The 16,985-nt window shown below is 40.8% G+C and overlaps 1 long non-coding RNA gene across 1 annotated transcript; it reads left to right on the forward strand.

The window, feature by feature from the left end:
- The first annotated feature begins 554 nt into the window (after window positions 1–554).
- Window positions 555–11,752, forward strand: LOC144287604 (uncharacterized). The gene is made up of 3 exons (XR_013355382.1): window positions 555–602; window positions 9,445–9,711; window positions 11,460–11,752. It is a non-coding gene; the product is annotated as an uncharacterized LOC144287604 (long non-coding RNA).
- Window positions 11,753–16,985: the final 5,233 nt, after the last annotated feature.

Raw genomic sequence — 16,985 nt, forward strand, 5'->3', positions numbered from 1 at the left:
GTTCACTGCCAGAGAGAATAAGAATAAATCCCTCTCTGTCCAGCTGTTCGGTGAGTGCAAATAAGCAAGGGCTGTGAGTGGAAGACTTCTGCTTTGCTCTTCATTTTTCTTTCTGACTTGAACTTGCATTTTCCTTCCCAATCAACAACTGTGATGGTTCAGCTTGCTCATATGAATTAAAAGCCTTCCACGCATAAAAGAGACCCTCTTAGGGTTAGAGAATCATGCCAAGCTCAGATACACTTGATAAGGGATATGTCTCCAGTCACTGTCAAATTGCCTTCTTTTGAATGCACTGTCTTTCCTTCTCATTCAAGGATTTCCTCCCAGCACTGCCTAGTCTCATATCATCCTGGGATTGCATTCATTTGCAAAGGGCCGAGAAGTAAGGGCTGGGCGGGGGTGGGGGTGGGGAGTGGGCAGTAGTGTGAGCCTCTGATATAGGAAGCCAGGTGGGTTACACCTGTCTCTCTCTCCCCAACTCGCAGAAACTTTGAGCAATACAGACACTAAGCCCTCACAATTGTTGCTATGGCATTGAACTGTGATGACAATGACAGTTGTGACTTCATTGAAGAAGGCAGAACAGCTGGCAAGTCCTGGTGGGTGTGCTCCTAATTTGTGCGCAGATAGCTTTGTAGTTCACAATGGGTTCCGGCTGCAGTGACTCAAGCCAGACAAAAAAATGCCCTTCTATTGAAAATGTGGCTTCCTTCTCCCCATTGAAGTCAGTGTCAAAATTTGCTTTTGTGAGGGCCAAAGGGCTGAGTCCAATAGTTAAAAAAAAAAAAAAAAAAAGGAACACACACACACACACACACACAAAAGGCAGCGTTCAAGGCCTACCACACTTTTCTCATGAATTCTGAATGCCCACGGCCTTTTCTTGGCTGATCAGTATACAGAACAAACTTGACAATCACAGATGTGATTTCTGAAAAATGCTGGCATCTCTAAAAAAGAGAATTCCTTAATTGCCAAATTAAAATTTAAGAATTCTTTCTATTTGAGAAATCACCTTTGGGTTTATCTGGAACAAGATGATGCCTTTCTAAGACTTCCTGAAATGAAAGAGCAGAGGTGTGTGTACATGGGCCTAGGTGGAAGTGGGGGAGATGGCTAACTAGGTAGTTAGCTTGTACCTGTTCAATTTTATAACCTGATGAACTGATCTTGCCTATCATACAATCCTTCTTTTATCATGTTAGTCCCTCTAGTGGACATCTGTCATTTTCTGGCCACCCAGTGGCCATTCTGTGTTGCTAACAGTACTTATATATTCCTTCAAGAAATCTCTTCCTCTTTCTGAGCCCTATGGCTTAAAAGGGATTGACTCCACCTTCTTCTCCTGGTGTGGACTCTGGCTTAAACACATCAGCTTTTTTCATTTACTTACACACTTCCCCCACTGGTTCCTAGATAAGCCAGTAACCCAGTCAGATCCATTGAGACACAAGGAGACATTGAGACTTCTGAGAAAGAAAAGCTTCCTTTTTCTTCCACAGGTGCTACCAGAAAAGATGTTCACTCTTCTGCTGGAAGGTGTAGGAGGAGATCTGGGGTCTGGGATTACTATAGTCATTTTGCTACCATAAGTGGAGAGCCTGGAGTTGCCAATGAGGAGGGTGGGCTGGGAAAGAGGGACAATATGGCATCTAAGGATGGAGCTGACATAGAGAAGATAGATTGAACCTCACTGGAGGCCAATATCACCTATAGATATTTTCATTATATAGGCCAAGAAACTCAGTATATTGTTTGGGCCAGGTCAAGTTGGCTTCTCTGTTGCTTATGATAAAAGAGTCCCAAGGATGTAAGTCCCCAGTTAAGAAACTTCTGTATCTTATCCATTGTCTACAAAAACAAGTTTAAGTTCCTTAGCTTTGCATTTGAGATAGTCCATAACTGGAACATGGCCAATCTTTTATTCTAGTAACATGACTTGTAACAGTTCCTGCTTATTTATCCCTCTTCTCTGCTTACCCATCCTTAAAGGTCACTGCCCTTAAATTTTACATCTTCCTTGATCCTTCTAACATATACTTATCTCTTTTGACCTCGTTTCCCCCTCATATTCTTTCCGTTCTTAATTTAAACTGCTGTATTTTTCTGCTCTTCTCATAGGTTGTCTTATGTTGTTAATCATTTTAATATGTGTTTAGCTTATCTTTTTGAGGGCAAGTATAATACCTTTCTATTAATGGCTATCTCCTAGCACCTAGGACCATGCCTTACCCATAGTAGGCATTAGTAATATGTTCTGGGTAGTTGGTAATAGTCACATGTTTTGACCAACATCAGCACAAATGGTTATGTCTGGGTAAGGCTAAGGACTCATATACTACTTAGATATATGAAAAGAATAAAACCAGAGGAGTCTGACTAAATAATTTTCACTTCAGAATTAAATAGGGCTACTCCAATTTAATAAAACCATTTATATGAAACATACTTGGTTAGTGGACTATAACCTAACTCTTAACTCTTCAAATCACAGGGTTCATGCAAACAAATGAGGTAAGCTGATTTGACTAATATATCTCTATTATGAAAGCCCACTGGAGCTTGCTCAGTTACAAATAGGTATCAAGTGGCCATGTAATACAGCCCTATAACTCAAGAGCCGCCTGTGGTCAAGAATATCTGCCAAGAAGGTGTGTGATTTGGCAGTCCCAATCCTCCGTTCTTTGTAAAGCCTTTGAGTGATGACTGGTCATTCAAGAGGCCTCCAGACCAAAAAGCCTGGAGAATGGCTATGTGATGCTGTTCACTTCATCATTTCCTGCATTGTTTCCCACCTATGTTCCTTCTGGCTTCATGGTGTCTGCTTACAAAGAGGAGTAAATGCTTGTATTCTGCTTGGCTTCCATGTAGATTTTATTGTGGCTCTGTAAAGCTTTATGACATTCTGTGGCATATTTCCCTGGCATTCCAGCATAACCCACAGTACAGTGGAAAGAAGCTGTCCGTAGCATTTCATAGTCTGAACATTTAATGACATCATTCTGTAAGATGAAGGGAAAGCTATAAGAAAAATCTAATTTGGCTTGCTCTAGCCACAGTTGCCTTAATTAGCCTCCATTTCTAATGTAATTAAAGGAATAAACCTAAAGATGGTTGGCCAGGAAAATTATGAGCTTTCAGGTATGCTTGGTTATGTAATTTTTCTGCTGGTAGAAAATGTTGTTAAGCCACAGATTTGCTCTCTATCTTGAGAACACAGACTAGAAGGAGAAAGAAAGGTACACACATAAATTTTTTAAAAGGCATTAATGTATGCTATGTGATACCATCTCTATCTTGGCATCTCCTTTTTTCCAGAAAGCATGAGCACTTTCTCTCTGCATTGGTTTCTCCTTCTCCTTGCTGTGAGCCTTATAACTTTGTGAAACATAAATAGGTAATACTGAGCTGGATTGTATCCATCTTTCACACTAAGCTGCATTGTCTGTGTTGGCATCCCTGTGGAGTAATCCTTAGGCAAAGAAGCATTTGGAACATCAAATAGAATAAGGCACATTTTCTCCTACGTGTGGGTTTTATTCTTCTAAGTAAATAGATGCTTCTAAAGCAGCCAAGTCTCCATTTGGTGTATCTGAGTAGGAGTCTGTTATTTGCACTGAGAAATACTGAATTCCTAGAACACCAGGAGGTGATTCAAGAATTTTCTTATGAATCAGTTAGACTTTAAATCAATTATTTGCATATTCATGAGCAGATATATTTCTCTAGTATACCCTAAGCATGAAGAAAAAGAGCATCAGCTATCAACTCTCCCTTTTCGATGGGCATGTCTTGTGATACTCAAGGATCTTGGGTGATTCTAAGATCACTTAAGCAGATTGGATAGAAGGCCCTTGGGGCAGCTAACTACCCAGACCTTTAATATCTGTGGAATTAGAATAGTCACAGCCTTGCTAAGGTCTCTGGTATGCTGTGATCTGTGGAGTTGAATCATATGCTGTAAGTCAGCAAGTTACTGGCTAGTTGGTGGGCCTACCCAGTCACCAGCATCCCCTTCCAAAGTATCTTTGTCGCTCTTTAACTCATGTAGGATATGCAGTGACTCTGATGACCTGCTATAAGAGTTTGTCTAGAAAAATGGCAACTTCTCCCCCCTCAAGAAGTTGCCTTGGCCCCCATAAAGACCATGAATACTGCCAATAGATATGAAGAAAAAGTGAAAAGATATAACAAAGGAGCGATATTTATGATCAATCTCTTGAATATCCAGGCGACAGGGCAAGCCACTTCACCTCTCTATCTGAGTTTTTTTTTTTTTCTATCTGAGTTTTATTTTTCCTTCCTTTCTTCGTTCCTTTCTACATCCCTTCATTTATTCAACAAGTATTTGTAGACTACCTACTATGTTTCAGGTGCTGGTCTAGGCACCAGGGATATAATGGTGAACTAAACAAAGTCAGTGTCCTCATGGAGCTTATACTGGTGGAAAGAGAGCAGAAGACAGACAGACAGACAAGAAGTTATAATACCTGAATACTTTTAAGTCAGTTCAGTGAGACAAATGAAGCAACTTTATTCCGATTCTACAGATAAGATTTATATTTAATTGCATGAAAATAGGGAGTCTACCTTTTAATTAGCTTTTATGAAATATTCTGAAGGGCTTATTCTGATGCTTTTCCTAGTGCAAATTCAAAATGACCCAGAGGCAGAAGAGGAAAAGAGGGAGAGCCTCCACTTACTAACTACATTACCTACAGAACTCATTTAGCTTCATAAACTCAGTGTGGCAATAACACTTTCCTAATTACTTCTTGGGTTAATCTAAGAACCAAACTAGGGTGAGCTCTGGGACAGAGCACTGAAAATACAAAGGCATGTCGATTGGTGTAGTGATGTCAGTGACAAGAAGCAGAGGTGGGGAGTAATGAATATATGGTCATTTCTCCCTGAGTTTCTTTTCAGATTCTAAGGGAGTCCAGATTTGACTTAATATGGCACCATTGACAATTTCAGAAAATGTGTTGGACACCATATACCTAAACCCGATTATTGACAGACACTGTTCCCTATGGACTCACTTAATTCCTTGAGGGGAACATCACTTCCAGCAATGGGCATTACCAGACCAAACTGACGAATTTGATAAAACCCTACCTCACCAGCATCTCTGCGGGAATTCTTACTCAATTTGCATTTGCCTTGTGTTCTTTAGCACCAATATTAATATTTAAAGATATATAAATGATTGTCATTAATGGAAATTAAACAGAGTATTGGTGAAATAAAACTGTTGATAGAATATATCTTCCTTGATTCTCAATCTGTTTTGGATTGAAGACAAGAAAAGACATATTAGCAAAAGAAAAATTGGCCTAAATGTGAGAATACTTGGCTTTAAATATATATATATATATATATATATATATATATATATATATATAATCTCATTAAGTATTCAGAGAATGGCAAGAAGCCAGGAAAGCACTCAGTGGAGATTTCCATTCCACTCCCCACGTCTTGTTTGCAGAATGTGTACTTTTTGTCTTAAAGCACCATGTTCCCAAGTTGAGAGAGTAGTCTTTCTTACTTCTATGTAAATAAAATAGTTAACTATGAAACAACCAAATTTTGATAGGAAAGACAGATAAGTAGATTAATGAAAGTTAAGCTAACAGATCCTTTTCCTCTCTAAGATCTTGTCCTTGTTAGGGACGACAGTCAAGCTGAACCAATGCAGCTGAAAGCTAATTGACTTTGTTATTCCCAAAGCATGGGAATGAGGCTGGTAAAGAGACCAGGATCAGAAGTCATACAGGAATGGAATGATTTTTATTGCTTCTGTTATATGTGTGAGGGTAAAAAATTGCTTTCAACCCAAAAAAACATGTATGTCATGACACAGCAATAAAAAGGGATAAATTGCTGATAGGAGAAATAACATGACTGAATCTCACAAGAAGGCACAAAAGAGTGTATACGGTATAATTCCATTTATATGAAGTTCAAGAATATGCAAAACCAATCTGTGAAGAGGTCAGAACAGCGATTGCCTCTGGGAGGGGGGTATTGACTAGAAAGGGGCACAAGGGAACTTTCTGGGGTGATGGGAACATCTTATATCTTGATCTGGTAGAGAAGTTTATACACACATGTGAAGTTATTGAGTTGTACCTTAAGATTTGTCCACTTTACTGCATGCAAGTTATATCTCATTTACTTTTTCTTTTTTTTTTTTTTTTCATTTACTTTTTCAAAAAGGTCATCACATTTAGGAGCCACCTGAGGATGCTGTTATTTGTAATAGTAACAATGATTGATAGATTTTTAACATTTGCCAATCTACAAAAGACTTTCATATGCATTATCTCTTGATTCTTAATAATCTTTTTATTTTTAAAAATATTTATTTATTTATTTATTTGAGAGAGAAAAAAAAAACACAAGAGGGGGAAGGGGCAAAGGGAGAGGGAAAAGCAGACTTCCCTGTTGAGCAGGAAGCCATGTGGGGCTCAATGCCAGGACCCAGGGATCATGACCTGAGCTGCAGGCAGAAGCTTAACCAACTGAGGCACTCAGGTGCCCGTATTTTTAAAAAATTTTATTTATCCATTTGAGAGAGAGAGAGAGAGAGAGAGGTGAGGGGCAGAGGAAAAGGGACAAGTAGACTCCCCACTGAGCAGGGAGCCCAATATGGGGCCTAATCTCAGGACCCCAAGACCACAACCTGAGCCAAAGAAAGATGCTCAATGGACTGAGCCACCCAGATACCCCATTATCTGTTGATTCTTATAGGCATCTTTGATGTTAGATGAGGAAAGTGAGGAGGAGAATGTCCTTCTTGTCCCCATTCCAACAGCCCAGGGATACCAGAGTGCTTCAGTAACAATGTTTCTTAATGGAGCCACAGATGGCATTTGATCAAGACATGTCTTCATTGTGTGGCTCAGTTCCATGAATTGGAAAACATGTGCTGTTTCTGGCAAATGCTCTTCCATGAAGGCCATTGGGCTGACCAGAAACACCTTTGCACATATTCAGACACCCCTGGAGCACACTACAGCCCTTGGCTTAGACCCTTGGGTTTACTACATTCCTGGATAATGGGACCCGAGTGTGAGTTAACTCCTAACTCACAGGGGATCTAGAGCTCCCCTATGACATGTTTTTTTGGGCACTCATGCAAATGAATGGGATATTGGGCAGGGGGCTCTGGTTGGAGCCACTGTCCTTGCGTTGGCTTGAGATCTACCACATATATCCTTTCACCTTATTCATGGCCCAGAATCACTAGGCTATCAATGTGGTTTTGGGGTGGAGCTTTAGCCCACAGTTTAATCCCTGGGGGTTCAATGGTCTAAGCATATTCCTTTTGTAATGCTCCACTAGGATCAATATCTGGAGCTCCCTTTAGCTCTGGAACACAGAGGGTTAGCCAGGATTCCTAAGTCTGCTCCATTCTCTCAGAAGCAGAGCCTCCACTTTGTAGAATTTTTGTGGGGCCTTCTGCACTAGAGGGGGCTGCCGAAGGTCACATGAGATTGGTTAAGGGCTTGAGACCATCTCTCCTTGCCTAATTAACTCTTGCTCTCCATCTGCCACACCCTGGGTTGGCAAACCATGGCCCATGGTCAAAATCTGGCCCACTGCCTCTCAGCTCAAAGATGTTTTTAAAAATATTTCAAAAGGTTACATTTAAATTGGTTATATAAGCATCTGTACAAAATATCCTTGATTTGTCTCATGGCTCACAAAGTCTAAAATATTTACTGATGGTCTTTATAGAAAGATCTTACTGACCTCTGCACTGCCTTTATGCTTTATTCCAGTTAGTATTCAGTAGAGCTCTGACAGAGTCTGTGAACAAAAGCTCCCCAGTTGGGAGCACTTGTGAACTTTTTTTAAAAGCTGCAAGAATGGGACAATAAAGAGATCAATTCTATTAAGATATCAACCAAACCTATTAGGGAACAAGGAGAGTTAAATGCTGATGTAGAGACAATCAAGCACATATATGGTGCCATCATTTAATTTATTAAAACAAATTTTTAATTCTAGTGTAGTTAACATACTGTGTGATATTAGTTTCAGGTGGTACAGTACAATGATTCAACACTTTCATCCATCACCCGGTGCTCATCATGACGAGTGCCCTCCTTAATCCCCAGCACCACTTTAACCTGTTCCCCCACCACCTCCCCTCTAATAACTTGCCATATCATTTTCAATCAAATAGCTGCATTTGATTGTCTTCTTACCTATGTCCCTTTTCCCCGACAGCTTGAGGACCAGCTCCTATACTGAGCTGGTTGACATTAAGAAGATCACTCAAGAAATGGCAGAACATTGATATAAAACTTCAACAATCTGCTTAATTGATTGGATTTTCACCTTGGGGTTCTTATTGCCACAGACCATTCATCCATCAACAGGCATGAGTGAACAGAGATAGAGGACAGAATAGTCCACTCTCCTGAGGAACTCAGTGACAGGCAAACAGACATTCACTCAGCAGTTGAGACAGAAGTGAGGGGAGAGATATGTGACCTTGCTGGGACAGAGAAGGTGAAGCCTTCCAGTAGTCTAGGTCTTGAAAGATGAGTCCACCCTCCCAGTGATCAAAGATGAGGGAGAAGGGCATTCTAGGCAGAGAAGAGCATGAACATCTATTGTGTGTGTGTGTATATATATATATATATATATATATATATATACACAAAGTAAAAAATATATATATATTTTATATATTTTTTTACTTTGTGTCTAAAAAGATATATATATCTAAAGATATATATATCTAAAATATATCTAAATATATATTTATATCTATCTATCTATATATTTTATATATATTTTTTACTTTGTGTCTAAAAAGATAAAGTTTATGAAGGCATGGAAGCAAGACAGAACTTGGAGTGTTAGAAAACAGTAGGGAATCTAGCCTATAAGGTATCAAATGTCAGGGCAAGTGAGGAGCCTGGAGATAGGGGCCAGCCCTTATAGGCTGTTGTCTTAGGTTGGGTTCCCCTGGCAGCCAACCCTGAGACAACATGAGGTAGGTTAGAGATAGTGTGACTCTTGCTACTTGTCCCCCTGAGACAGGTGGAGTCTTATTCCCAATGCTTTAAATCTGGGCTGAATGAATTTAGTGACCCATTTGAGAATGCGGTAGAAGTGCCATTAACAATTTTTTTTTATTGGAGTATAAGTGACACATAATGTTATATTAGTTTCAGGGGTGCAACATAGTGATTCAACAAGTTTATACATCGTGCTATGCTCAGGACGAGTGTAGCTCCCATCTGTCACCATACAATGCTGTTGCAATACCATTGACTATATTCCATATGCTGCACCTTTTACCCTGTGACTTACTCATTCTACAACTGGAAGCCTGTATCTCCTCCCCTTCACCCATTTTGCCCATCTCCCCAACTCTCTCCCCTCTGGCAACCATCAGTTTGTTCTCTATATTTATAGGTCTGATTCTGCTTTTTGTTTATTCATTTGTGACTGGGACTGCTGAGACTAAGTCACAGCTTCTGCCTGAGTCTCATGGGACATCCTCTCTCTGGGATCCCTGAGCGGCCAACCCTAAAACTGCCATGTCAGAAAGACCACATGGAGGACAACAGTCCCAACTGAGTCCAGCCTTCGAGCCATCCCTGAAACCCCTTCAAAGCCGCAGACACAGGAACGAAGCTGACTCAGATAATCTGGGCTTGCCCAGTTGTTCGTTGAATACCAGTGAGTAACTTTAATCATGGCACATGGGACAGAAGACTTTGCTGAGCCCTTCCCAAAGCCCCGACCAGAACGTTGTGAGATAAAAGAAAATAGCTGTTGTTTTGTCACTAAGTTTTGAGGCAATTGTCATGCCTAGCAATAGATAGCTGCATTAATTGCCTAGGGCTGCTTAACAAAGTACCACAGACCCAGGGGCTTAAAACATAGAAATTTATTATCTCACAGTTCTGGATGCCAGAAATCTGAAACCAACGTGTCGGTATGCTCTCTTTGACGGCTCTATGGAAGAATCTGTTCCATGCTTTTCCCTTAGCTTGTGGCGTTGCTGGCAATCCTTAGAGCTCCTTGCCTTGTCGGAGCTCACTCCGATTTCTTCCCTTGTCATCACATGGCGTTCTTCCTGTGTGTCTCTGTCATCACATGATCTTCTCTTCCCCTTGTGTGTCTCCTCTCTTCTAATACACGTCATCATACTGGATGGATTAGGGCCCACTCTGACCAAGTGGGACCTCATCTTAATTACATCTGTCAAGAAATAAGGTCACATACACAGGGACCTAGAAGTTAGGAATTCAATATATCATTTTGGGAAACACAATTCAACCTACAACAATAACAAAAGCACAAAGATTTGAATACAAATAGTTTAATTTGGGCAGGAGTGATTCTAGGAAGGAGGAGTGAGGAAGCAAGACAGGGAAGGGAAGGAAGCAAAAATAATGTGCATTATGGAGCAGATTGCTACTGTGGGCAATTCAGGTCGATTCCATTGGGAAAAGTTGGGAGATATTATGGAAAATACCTCAAAGTTATTCTCTCCCTCTTCCCCTGTTTCCCTGCCCCAGGGACCAGGAAGATGGAGAATTTATCCTTTAATTCCCATTTATCACTGAGTGAGGGCTGCTCCCTAGGAGCATTAATTTCCTGGCACTTATGGCCCATTGCTCACAACTAAGAAATCCCTCAAGTGAAGAGCAGCAGGTGCTTACAGTTGCATGCTTTGGGCATATCCTGGAACAGCCAGCACTGGGGATATGAGTGTGGCACTGATCATCTTTGTGGTAGCCAAGCTGAAGAGGTGAAATTTTGTTCTAAGTGTGTGGGGGCTGGAGGGAGTTGATTGAGCTATTTAATGCAGCACAGCATTGTGCGTTTTTTTTTTTTTTTTTTTTTTTTTTTTTTTTTTTTGAGCATTGTGCTTTTATTTGAATTATAAATCACTCTGATGGGACTGAAGGGGGCTACACTCTCCAGTTAAGAAGCTGTGTCTATAATCCAGGGGAGAACTCATTAAGGCACAAGCAAGTGCAATGATAGGTCAGATATAGAGGAAGGGATGGACTCAAGATATATTTAGGAGGTAGACAACAGGAAATACAAAAGGAAAGGAAGGATAAATTTGAGGAACTCCTAGGACCCTAAAGAAACTCTTTAACATTGAGCTAAGCTAAAAGTGAAATCTTATCTTTCATGCAGAGAGAATATAGATGTGATTGTAAACTGCCTCGGGCCTTTGCACAGGCTCTTTCTCTCCCTGCAACATCTTCCCCCCAACAGTCTCATGACTTACTCCCCAGCATGTTGTAGGTCTTTGCTAAAGAGGCCTTTCCTGATTGCTTAATGGAAAATTGCACTGTCCTTCCTCCCTTTGCCCCATTCTGCTTTACCTTTCTCTACTTCTTAAACTTGGATATACATTCATTTTAATTGTGCATTTGTTTACTGTCTCCCCCACTCTCTGTCTCTAGAATACAATGACAGGATTTTTATCTGTGGTAGCTTCATCTCAGCATCTAGAACAGGACCTGGCACATCGAAGGAAGTCAATATTTGTTGAATGAATGAACAATGGAAAAAATTGTTGAACACAAATGGACTATAGCTTCTTCTGTTTTCTAAGAAGGAGGGGTGATGGCAACACAGTTTATCCTTCCAAGGGAAGGTAAAATTTCTTTATCACTCCATTTCCCCTGCAGAGTGATGGATGAAGAAGAAAAGAGACATCTGCTTGGCCCAAGTGCAGGTAGCACTGTTATATATGCAGGAGGAGGCCTCTTAGGGAGTGTAGCCAGAGACAAGGGTGAGTGCAGGCAATGTTGGTTTTCAGAGGGAAATAGATCAAAGAGCAGAGAGGAAAACTTCACTCAGTGACTCCGTTTTATGGTGTTTGGAGTTTCTGTAAACCCACTCTGTTTCCTTACAAATTTGAACAAAGTCTGCTACAAGCACAGGCCTTGTGTGAAGTTTTGGGGAGAAATTGAGGAAAGGACCCAAATTCCACACCTGGGTTGCTACATTATGGTGCAGGGGGAGCAAGTAGGGAACCTGAGATGACCCAGAAATGGGACTCAGAGAAAGCAGAATGATGAAGTTGGGGATGGCCCTGAGAATACAGAGCCCCAAGAATTTGTGGGAAATTCAGGAAATGCTTTGGAATGGATATTGTCACCCCTGTCACATGGATTGCCATGATACACCACATGCATATGGCATTCTATAATTCCCCAAATATTTTCAGACACTACGTCATTTTGATTTTCACCTTATACGACAGGATGGTTGGGTAATTTAGCCAAGATCACATGTGTGTCAGAGCTGGAGCTCAACGTTGGATCTTAAGACTGCAAGTCAAATGCGTTACCACATTATTCTTGGCTGTTGCAGATACCATATTTGAGCTTTGAGCTGTTTTAAGTGGCACAATAACTTGATACTTATGTCTGGGCACAGCTTTGAATCCTTGTTCTGGGAGGCTGGTCTGCAGGAGGGAGCCTCCAAGCTAGTGAGTGAACCTGGCCACTTGTCTGGCAACCACAGCTCAGCTCATTTCCATTGTTCCATCGTGTGGCACATACTGGAGGGTTTGCAGAGTTGGAAGACCTTAGGATCTATCTAATGCAAAGGGCAAAGGGCCAGACTTCCCTTTTCCACAATGTTTTCAGGAAGGAAAATTAAGAGATGCTTAAAAAAATGAAATGATTTCAATTTCTCATAATGTATTTGGGTCTTTCATGGTTAAAAGCATGAATGGAGCATAAGTCTGGGTTTGGAAAGTGTGGGAATATATATTTCCACAATCTTTTCTCCATTTAAGCTGTTGCTATGACATCTTACCCAAAGTATCCTGACTCTTTTCCCAAGAGATTGCTCTTCTGGGAAAAAATGCAATGATACTCAAGTTAGAAATGGAGTGTGCCACAAATTATACTCAACTCTGCTTCCTTGGGTTGAGGAAGGAAGGTGTTTGTAGTTATAGTTACAATTGGAGCAAAGATATTTTATATGGACTTAAATTAAAATGTGGGAGAAATGCCACTTAAAATTTTCTTTAACATATATGCTTATGAATCCGGCTGTGGAATGGGAAATAAACATCTATTTTTTAATTCAAGTAATAACCCACAAAAAGAACTCAGAGTGGCAATGGCATGAAACTTAGTTATTTACCCAGATCCATTATAACTATTTTTTCTATCTTTCTCTGGATGGATAGAGCCCCAAAGGTAAATTCATGGAAAATTAACACCGAATCTGTTTCTGGTTAGTGAAACTAAGTAAATGGGATTTGGGGTTATTTCTTTGCTTTCTTCCTTGTACTTTTCTTTTTTTTTTTTCCTTGTACTTTTCTGTATTGCTTGATTTTTAAAATTATGAGTATATGGGATCCCTGGGTGGCGCAGCGGTTTGGTGCCTGCCTTTGGCCCAGGGCGCGATCCTGGAGATCCGGGATCAAATCCCACGTCAGGCTCCCGGTGCATGGAGCCTGCTTCTCCCTCTGCCTGTGTCTCTGCCTCTCTCTCTCTCACTGTGTGCCTATCATGAATAAATAAAAATTAAAAAAAAATTATGAGTATATAGTCAGTTTCAAATAGCAAATCTATTACACATTAAATTGTTACCCTTTCTTTCAGGGTCCAATTGGGAAAACAGAACCACCTTGAGTTATGAAAGGCAGGATCAGTTCTAGGAAGTAGCCCTTACAAAATGGCAGGTGTTGAGAAGTGAAGGCTTAAAAGGAGGATTAGGGGATCACAGGAGTCAGTATCATCAGTCCCAGAAGCAAAGCACATTCAGTACCCTAGGTGGGATGACCCAGAAGTAGCTGGGGGAGAAACTGTTGTCTTTGGGGCTCCACAGCTGGGATCTGGTGCTGGGCCTTGGGGCTGCCATTGGTCAGTAGGGCCAGAAGTCAGGAAGAAGAGTAAGATATGGAGCATAGGAGATGGAACAACTTGGAGCCTTCCAGCACCTCTAAGATTGTTTGTCACTGAGTCTAACTGCCACGACCTTCCAAAAGGTATGGTTGTTGCTTCACTTCCTCATGCAAATTCCTCTTTTGGACTACTCTAACCAGGAACCACACAGGGAGGAAATTCTAGGAAACATGTTTTCGTCTTAACCAAGTTGACACCGGACATCACAGATGCCATGGAGCATCGTATGTATTTGACTCTGATCAAGAGCCTTAATTAAGTGAAGTTGGTCATAAGATTCCCCGTATAGGGATGCCTGGGTGGCTCAGTGGTTGAGCATCTGCCTTTGGCTCAGGGCATGATCCCGGGGTCATGAGATTGAGTCCCTCATCAGGCTCCCTGCGGGGAGCCTGCTTCTCCCTCTGCCTGTGTCTCTGTTTCTCTCTGTGTGTTTCTCATGAATTAAAAAAAAAAAAAAAAGAATCCCCATATAATCGGTTTACCCCATTCTTCTCCTTCTTCTTCCTCTTTTTTTTTATTTTTTTAGAGAGAGAGAAAGAGAGAGCACACATGTGCAAGAAGGGGGAAGGGAAGAGGGAGAGGCTGAGAGAGAGAATCTTAAGTAGCTCCAGCTTGGAGCTCAACTCATGGCACCATCTCATGACCCTGAAATCATGACCTGAGCGGAAATCAGGAGTGGGACACTTAACTGAGCCACCCAGGCTCCCCTAGTTTGCCCCATTCTTTATAAATTTAGATCTCTGGCAAAGCCACCTGTGTGTCTATCTTGTGTCTTGCTACAAATTGTCACAATTGAAAAAAGCCAGTTATTGGAGAGTGGCTGTTTCTACTGTGGCAATAGCAGTATTTTCTACCCATTGTGTATAAATGAGGAAATCTAAACTGACATACTCATGTTTTTACCCCTCCTAATGCTGTGGTGTAAAAATCTCATGAACTCCCAAACTGTTTCTGTTCTGTTTTTACATCATCTACCAATCCGTGTCAGATCACAGAGTTTTCATCTTGAGACACACAATGTGGGCAGCCAGAAATGTCTCTAATATTGCTTTATTTTCATCCCAGTATTTAGCACAGTGGTTCCCCAACTGTCTGATAAAATGGTACAAAGACGTTCATCTTTCAATATCATTTATTTGTTCTATATTTATTAAGCTTCTACTTGGTGCAATGTAAGTGTGTGCATTTAGGATTAAACAACCCACAATAAGGGAAGATTTTCAACAATGATACCATAACACTAAAGACAAGAAAACCCCAAAGATTCAACTTGGTTATGTGTGGAAGTCATTCCCAACACAGTAACTTGAGAAATCACCAACCTCTAGACTATTACCATTTGGAGATATGATCAAAAGTGTCATTATTATGTACTAGATTAATTTTGATCACGTTTTGTTTAGTTCCCCCCTTATACTTACTTTGTGCTTTATCTACTCTTGCTTGAGGATTACGTGCTTAGGATTTTAAAAAATTTCAGGGCATTCTGAGAGTTGTCACAAGGAGGGACTGGCTTTTGTTGATCACCCTGTGAAAAGAGTCTTATTATTTTATAATAACATAATGAGTTCTTGGAACATTCTCTTTAAAAGGCTAGATGCAGCATTACAACAAAATAATGTTATTAAAATTTGATAACCTGAAAACAGCCATTTGTGGTTCGTTCAGTACTCAGGGCTCCTTCAACATAATACTCACAGTTCTCCTAAAGTGCATTATTTATGACTATGAAGGAAGGGTAAAGAACTGTAAGTTGTTAAAAAGAAATGTTGATTACTACAACACAAGCTGGCTTCTTAGGGCTTTTCCTAAGCTTACCTTCTTTCAAGAGCCTCCTAATATAGTGGAAAGAGAATGATCTTTGGGGCCTGCCAGATTTGGATGCAAAATCTTTTTTTTTTAATATTTTATTTATTTATTCATGAGAGACACAGAGACAGAGGCAGAGACACAGGCAGAGGGAGAAGCAGGCTCCATGCAGGGAGCCCAATATGGGACTTGATCCTGGGACTCCAAGATCATGCCCTGGGCCAAAGACAGGCGCTAAACCGCTGAGCCAAGGATCCCCTCAAAATCTTTTGTTCTGTCATCTAGGTACTGACCACACATATGCACAGAATAAAGACTAGGACAGCATTTCCTACTGTTTTGAAAAGAATTTCTTTAATTTTGCATTAAGCAGTAGCCTAAGAAGTTCTAAGAGATGTACAAGGCTTATGGAATACCAAATGCTCTACCCTTGCCCTAGCCATGGCTCTCAAGATGTCCCCCTCGTGAGCAGCATCAGTACCATCCCAGGATTTGTCTGGGCTGCAAGTTCTCTGGCTCACCCCAGACTTACAGAATCAGAAATTCTGGGGCAGGGCCCAGCATTCCATGGTTTAATAAGCTCTTCAGGTGATTCTGATCCAAGATAATGCTTGAGAATTACTGCTAGACTATACTTGTGAAAATAATTGATAATAAAAATATTTTATAGCTATAATAGTTGTTTCTCATTTGAGCTGTGCTACGACAGTGCAGGATCAGCAGGGCAGATATTATGCCCATGAAAAACAAAACAAAAGAAAGAAAAAAAAAAAGAACAAGAGGATACTTAGGCTCAGAGAAGTTAATTGAGTACCCCAGGATCACATAGCTAGTAAGCATTAGTGTCCTGGTATTCTGTCTCCTTGCTCCTTCCAAGCTCTCTCTACTTCATTCTTTCTCAGCCCTCCCTACTTTTATGCACAAGCTGTATATAAGGGAACTGAGATGCCTGCCTCAAACCCTCAGATCAGCCAGGGACAGAAATTAGAGATTATAGCTGATAGGTCAAAATATTGGTGACAACAATTTCCAATGTCTGAACTTTTAAGTTTCTTCAGGTGAAGGGCTTAGAGTGGCAGTTCAGTTTCCCTCTTTAACAAGAAGAAAGAAACCTGCAAAGTTGGAAAATATTCACTCTAAGTGGACTCTCAGGCTAGTTAGTGGTGTGCCTGCTGTCTCCAGAATCCTTCACAAAGGTGCTTCCCAGAGCCAAATGCCTCTTGCCTGCCACCTAACCAGGATTCACAGGCT

This window comes from Canis aureus, chromosome 1, assembly GCF_053574225.1.
Source record: "Canis aureus isolate CA01 chromosome 1, VMU_Caureus_v.1.0, whole genome shotgun sequence".
Classification (NCBI taxonomy): Eukaryota; Metazoa; Chordata; class Mammalia; order Carnivora; family Canidae; genus Canis; species Canis aureus.